Source organism: Jatropha curcas, chromosome 3, assembly GCF_041381405.1.
Source record: "Jatropha curcas cultivar XTBG-Jc1 chromosome 3, XTBG_Jcur_1.0, whole genome shotgun sequence".
In the NCBI taxonomy this organism is placed as follows: Eukaryota; Viridiplantae; Streptophyta; class Magnoliopsida; order Malpighiales; family Euphorbiaceae; genus Jatropha; species Jatropha curcas.
Window position 1 is genome coordinate 24,868,538 of NC_143153.1, and position 7,512 is coordinate 24,876,049.

The following is a 7,512-nucleotide window of genomic DNA, read 5'->3' on the forward strand; positions in this document are numbered from 1 at the left end:
ACCATAATTTCAACTAAGGATGTAGAATTGAGTTTCAAAATTTTAAATTTTTATTCCCTAGTCAAATCTCCTAATATCCCATTTTTTTTATGAAGATAATGCATTTATTGCATTATTCAATCAATAAACATTATTAAAAGTAATTTTACGTTCTAGAGGAGGAGTTAATGTGATATTTAGAGTATATTAGGGAAAAATAAGAAAAAAAATTAATTAAATTGATTTCTTAATCTTGGTGCAAATATGGTTTTACCTATATAAAAAGAACCGAATATAAAATATTTTTAGAAAGTACTACATAATTAGTAATCAAATGACCAAAGAGTTGTGGCACCAATTGATTAGGTACTTTTTTTTTTTTTTGAATGGACAATTGTTTATTCACTTATTTAATTACATAAAAAAGTGTAAGTCCTATTTTGTCCTTTAATAATTTAAGTTATAAGTTTGTAATTTTATGATATGCATGTGTTTCAAATGATAAGCACACGACTCAAACTTTATTTATTTTTCTTTCAACATTTTATTAAGTTTTTTAGTTCATACATGTGAAAAGCATATTGGTGACCTGCCCATGAAACTATTTACCAGATTTCACATGATTAATGTGGACTAAATTCATGTGAAATTTATTTATAAATAAATTTTGATATTTGGAAATTCGTTGCTAGTTAGCAAATATTTTGGTTTAAAATTTTATAATTAGTTTGAACTCTTAAGTTCAAATTTATTTCCAAATGTCATTTATTTAATTCAAATGTTTACAATAAATTTCATAGGATTAACAAGTAGAATTCTCTCCAAGATATCAAATGTAAAAAATAAAAATGCATCTGTAATATTTTATGAAATTCAGACATTTATAACTTAACGTGCTTTTTTAAATAAAGTTAAAATGAATTCAAACAAAAAATTTTGATAATAGGAGTTCGTGATTGAAATTTTTCATGGATAACTAAAACTCTTATAGTCAATCATGTGTGATCTGATTGGACTTTGTATCTCTCGTAGTCTATAATGTTATTTCGATCCAGTGAACCTCCTATATATTCAAAAACTAAAACTCCTAATACTTCGATATCAAATTCATATAATAATATAACGAACCGACCAATCACTCACCGTTAATCTTAAGCTGAGAAATTATGCTATTGAATAAAACATAAAATGGAGAATATATAAAGTTGATCCACCGTCCATGAAGATCATAAGTCCCTTCTCATTACGAGTACAAAATATATAATAATATAATTATATATATCATCTTCTTTTTTTTTTTTTTTAATTCTCTGTAACTATGACATCATACTTTCCTCAAGATATATTAATATAATTTAATGATTCCTCCACCAATATCATAAATTATTTAATATATCAAATAAGAACATCCTTTTGGAGAAATTCCTACTTTACAATATGAAAATTTCAATTTAATACTCTATGATTTTGATAAAAGTAGTAAAGATTAAAATCCTTGGCTGCCCATTTCATTTCTGCTCCTTCTTTACAAGTAATAATCCACCATTAACATGACGTTAAAGGTTTAATTACTGAATTATTAATTTCAAAAACGTCAATTCAGCATCACACTGAACAACTTTTAACTTACTCAAAGCAAAACATGATCATTATGCCTATTTACTGAGAGGCTTATCTAGGTAATTTTTTTTAATATTAAAAGAATTGAGAGTCTTAAAATAATTGCAAAAGTTCCAAACCCACTAAATGTATTATATTCAAAATGTTGATAAGCATAAGGATTGGGTTATTTCATGAAAAATAATCTTTTTGGAAAATAATTTCTCATAGAATTAGGTATTATGGGAGTTGCGAGCATTAGTTTATACCAAGTAGATTGAGTTTGAGTAATTTTGAGCAATGCAGCACGAAAACGAAAACCTAGACATGCAGAAACACCGAAGCGAATATATAAAACCGCATGTTACATGAAAAAATGGATACGTGAAAATATACATGGTTAGAACTTTTCATACATTTGATTTTTTTTTTTTTTTTTATTACAATCGAGCTCAATTAGCATGATTTTACCAAACATAATATTTCTATTGATGTTAAAAAAAAAATTGAAGTTTTAAATATTTTTTTGAGACAATCACTTGGTACTGCGTTGTAATAACCCAAAGCTTTGCTTAAAGAGAAGCATCAAATCTTTGGTAAGGGCATTGTCGAAATCTGCTGAATCTTGTTTTGGAATATCAATACAATTTAGTCGGAAAGCCTTTCATATTTAATTAGTAAATCAAGAATTGACTATGGTATCTTTATTCCTATTAAGGTTAATTGTGCTAAAAGCTGCAGAATTATTTCTAAATCTCAATCTTCAATTAATTTGCGTTTATAATTTAATAATATTCCTAATTAATTAATTAATTAATTAATTAATTAAGCTAAGATTCTTTTTTAACAGAGATATTCAACATTCTTGCAATCAGATTAGGTTTGAAAGTGATCACTTAATTAGTTAATTAATCACCTAAGTGATGATAATGTACAAATTTACGCTTCACGGAACCTGTATTGTAGTGTAGTGTAGTGTCCACCTGTATACCATGAAAAATTAGGTTTTATATAAACAGGGGATTCAGACATGATTGATTTGTTCCTGGCGAGATTTTCGGGCTTCGTTCGATGAATATTGAAAAGTTAGTACTAATAAATTAGATAGCTAGTTTGCCACCTTTTATATATTTTATATTTATTTGATATAAGATTCTTAATAAATTAATTTTGAGTCAAATTTATATGCATATTTTTAAGAAAAAAACAAATATATTATGAAAATAAAATTGTCACACGAATATATTTCTTTTCAAAAAAAATCGAAATTTTTCTGAAAGAAAAGGAACATATTGACTAAGAACAGAGCCATCTTATTTGTTTTATGTTTCAATTTGTATTCTTCGGTTTAGTTAGGTATAGTTTTTTATTTGTTGTTCCATGTACTCTGTATCTTTTCTTTTTAACTTACTAGAACCAATTGTTTAAAATTATTTAATTATTTTATTTTATATAATAATCTAATCTTCTTTAAAACATGTTTTTTAATGTTTTTAGCAATCGGCAATGGTGATCTCGAAAATATAGTCAATAGGGAGACAACGTCGACTTAGCAAAATTAAAGCACCATTATGTACATATTTTATAAATCAACATAAGATAAAATTACTAATGATGATTATCTTTTAAAAAATATAATATGCTCAAAAGTATAATATTTAAATTAAAAAAATAGTGACTAATGGTTAATGCTTTTTTCTCCTTCTCTAATTTCACTAATATTCTAACCAAATTAAAACAGTTCCTTACGTTATATCTCAAATTAAATATAGTTAATAAATAATTTAAAAATAAAATTGCGGATATCAGAAATGAAAGAGGTGTATTGGATAAAAGGTCAGAACCAATGAGATGAAAATGTGTGATGTAAGTTTACTTGGACTTGGGTTAACTAACGTTAAAAGGTTAGTATTAAATAATGAGGCAACTTAACATATGTTAACAATTAGATTTCTCGATTAACAAAATGTCAAAAAAATATATATATATAAATTAAAAGAATGTCAATATTGATCACAAATAAGTGAGTAACCTTCAAACTATTATTATACAACTCACGTGATTCAACTGCGATGATGACGATTGACAATCGACAACAACAAATATATATACCAATGAAACATTGGATAAAACCAAGCAGTAAATACAAATATGTGTGTATATATATATATATATATACCCACACGTATTAATATCAATCCAAATAGAATTGAGTCCTATCTTATCTTTTTAAAACATGAACAATATTTATAGCGGTAATAGTTTTCTAGCAAGCTTTAATCTGCTGATGCAATTATACAAAAATAAAATTGCAAAAGAGAATTGAAATCAAAAAAATAAAAAGAAATAGTAGAAGAACAGAATCGGCAGAGGTGATGAACAGATCCGATCGATAGAGGAGAAAGAAGATGAATAGAAAAAAGGAACAAAAGAAGACGAAAAGAAAAGCTAGAGTGACCACCTGCCATTGAAACAACAACAACAACAACAAGAAATAATAATAATAATAATAATAATAATAATAATAATAATAATAATAATAATAAGCGATCACAAGAAGAAGAAGAAAAGTCACGAAAGTCTAAAAAACATCCAAACAGAAAATAAAACTCTGATTAGGTAAAAGAACAAATAAGTAAGTCACTGATGAAACCGATATTATTTTAATTATTTAGGCCAAAATAACATTTTTAAATTAAAGTTTTAAAAAAAAAAAACTGACAGCTACTGCCACATGGCCTAACCAATTAATTGATTAGTTTATCACTTTTAAATGCTTTTTGTTAATTTAATATTCCGTTGTTGCGGGATTCCTAACAATGGACCTAACACAAATTTATTGGTTTTATTTTCTTTTCATCTTCCTCCGTTTCATACTACTTATTATTTTCTTTCCCTTTAAACAACTTTTCTTTGTTCCTTTGTACCTAAAAAACAACACTTTAAACAACTTTTTAATTTCTTCATTGGATAATGCTAAACGTTAGGCAGTTTATAACCATCTTTGAGATCAAAGTCACGACTAATAATATTTTCTTGCACGATTTAAATATGTTCTTTAATGGAGAAAAAGGTTGTATCAGTCAACACTTTGACTGAAGTTTCCTGCCCTTTTGATTTTAGATTATTAATTTAATAATACTTATTAATTAGTGTCGAAAAACGAATTTCACATTAGCTAATACGAAATAATTTTATAAGGAAATGGCCGTACTAAATCTAATGCAAGTTCATTTATTTATCATTTTTTGTGAGTTTGAATCCGACACTTAAAAGTTCGCATGCGTACGGATTCAAAAATTTTAATACACATAGTATCAGAATTTTTAGCTTACGAGAGGATGAAACGTGTAGATATATTTCACTGCCTTCCGCAACCACTTTTTCAGTGACTGCTTTCGAACTGGATATTGATTTTTTAAGTAGTTTTTAATATTTTAATTGACAGTTATAGTATTAGATAATATAATATTTAAATTAATTTTTAAAGTGTAAAATAATGTTTTATAAAAAATTAATACATGTAATATTTAATTTTTTGATTTTATAAAAAAGCTATTCAAATAACTAATATATGCTACTAAAACAATTAATTTTGCCAAAAAAACCCTAAATATCAACCAATTTAGTTATAAATAATTCTTGAAAATATAATTAAAAAATACATATTTATATACTTGTAAACTTTAATAATTAATATATTTAGTGTAGCATAAAATTTATTGTCAATACAATAAGTTATCATTTATTTAGCGTTTAAATTTCTAATATTTAATTTTATCCAGTATTATCTAGAAACTCTGGAAATTACGAAATTCAAAAAAGATAAATAAATAAATCATTGTTATTGAATTATTTCCGCTATTGTTTAATTATTTTATTTAATTTATTTCTATGATATGGATGTAAATACATAAAGTATTATAAGTATAATGGCAAGCCATAAATGTGATTAGTTCCTATTTTTCAAATTAAATAAATACTAAATAATTGCCAATCAAGTGGTGGCTTAGTTGATCTTCTTATATATATAAAGAGTAAAAGTTTTTGAGTTTGAGTCGCCTCGACTATAGTTGTTTTCACCGGTTTAATATCCCAATGGAAGAACTACCTCTTGTTGTGTAGTCCACAGATTGGAATCAATATTGGTCTTACACCAAAAGACCAAAACAATCAATTTTTCATAAAAAAATATTTTTAATATATTTACAAAGTTCAAAATTAAAAAAGAAAAGTTATTTAAAGACATAGAAATTATTTTTAATATCATAGTGTCTTATCTTTGATTTAAAAAATAACTAAAACAAAATATTTGATTAAAAAAAAATATAGAATTGGAAAATATTTTATTATATGAATATTTAGTTTTAAAAAATTTATTATTTTTTTGTTTAATTATTTCTTAAGCGAAAAAAACACCTCCTAAAATTATAGTTAAATTAACACAGATCTCATTTTATGTTTAGACACTAACTCAAACCTCCCTAAATTTTTATTTTGTTGTATAATCACCTTCTTTTGTTCAAAATTACTCAAATTTTCCATTAATCTGCCTCATAAATTGAGATCAAAGGAGAAAGAAAATAAATAAAAGATAATTTCTATCCTTATAACCCTTATCCCTAACCACCGCCACTACCACCACCGCTGCCTCTTTTATAGTAATCACCTCCTTCATTTCAATTTGTCAAAACTTAAAAAAGAAAAAAAAAAAAAAAAAAAGATATCTAAGTTTGGGTTTATAGGAAAAGGTAATTTTTGTGGATTTACAACCACAAAACATAAAATAATAATATTCCAAAAAAAAAAAAAAAAAAAAAACTCTAAAAAAAAATGTATGGGAAAAGGGCTGTAGTTTAGATTTCTAGAAAAGGTAATTTTCGTGGATCTACAACCACAAAAGGAAAAATAATAACATTCCAAAAAAAAAAGAAAAATGGAAAGAGCTTTCTCAAATAATAACATTCTTAAAAAAAAAAAAATGATAGAGCTTTCTCCCTTATTGTACCCGCAAAAGCTACAGTCACTCCTTAATATCCAATTTGGTCGAGTTTAAATAAAGATGCAGTAACGATAGAGACGCATCCCACCAATACTGATCCAAAGAAGTTCAAGTCGAGTTTGGAGTTTGATATAACTGGAGTTTGGATCATTTGGGTTTCAAAGGAGAGAGAGATGGAGGAAGAGAAGTACACAGAGTAATTAATTGTCAAGAAAATTTTGTAAATTATTGCCAAAATAGAGAAAGTAATTTTTTTTTCTATATCTTTATCATAACAAACAACCACCAATTTATACAAGAATACTCACATAATTCTAGCCTAAGATTACGTATTTACATCCTTAATCTAGGTAATGGCTATAGACAAGGAAATCTGAACCATAAATACAAATTATCCTAATTAAATAATAATTATTAATACCCCTCCTCAACGTGGTGCATGTATATCTGTCATGCCTAGTTTGTTCACAGATTCTTCAAAAACTTGCTTAGATACTCCTTTTGTTAAGACATCTGCAAGCTGTTGATTTGATCTCACAAATGGCAGTTCAATAACCTTACTCTCCAACTGTTCCTTTATAAAAAATCGATCAATCTCTATGTGTTTGGTCCGATCATATTGAACAGGGTTGAATGCAATTTCAATTGCTGATTTATTATCACAAAATAGTTTCATAGGAGTTTGTAACTCGAATCCGATATCCTTCAATAATTTCTTAATCCAAAGAAGTTCACATATATCCAACGTCATGCCTCTAAATTCAGCCTCAGCACTGGACCTTGAGAACATGGATTGCTTCTTACTACGCCAGGTTACCAAATTTCCGCCAACAAACATAAAGTAACCAGAAGTGGACCTCCTGTCATCTACACAACCTGCCCAATTAGCATCATGTGGCCTTCTACACAGAGGTGACTATGATTTCTAAATA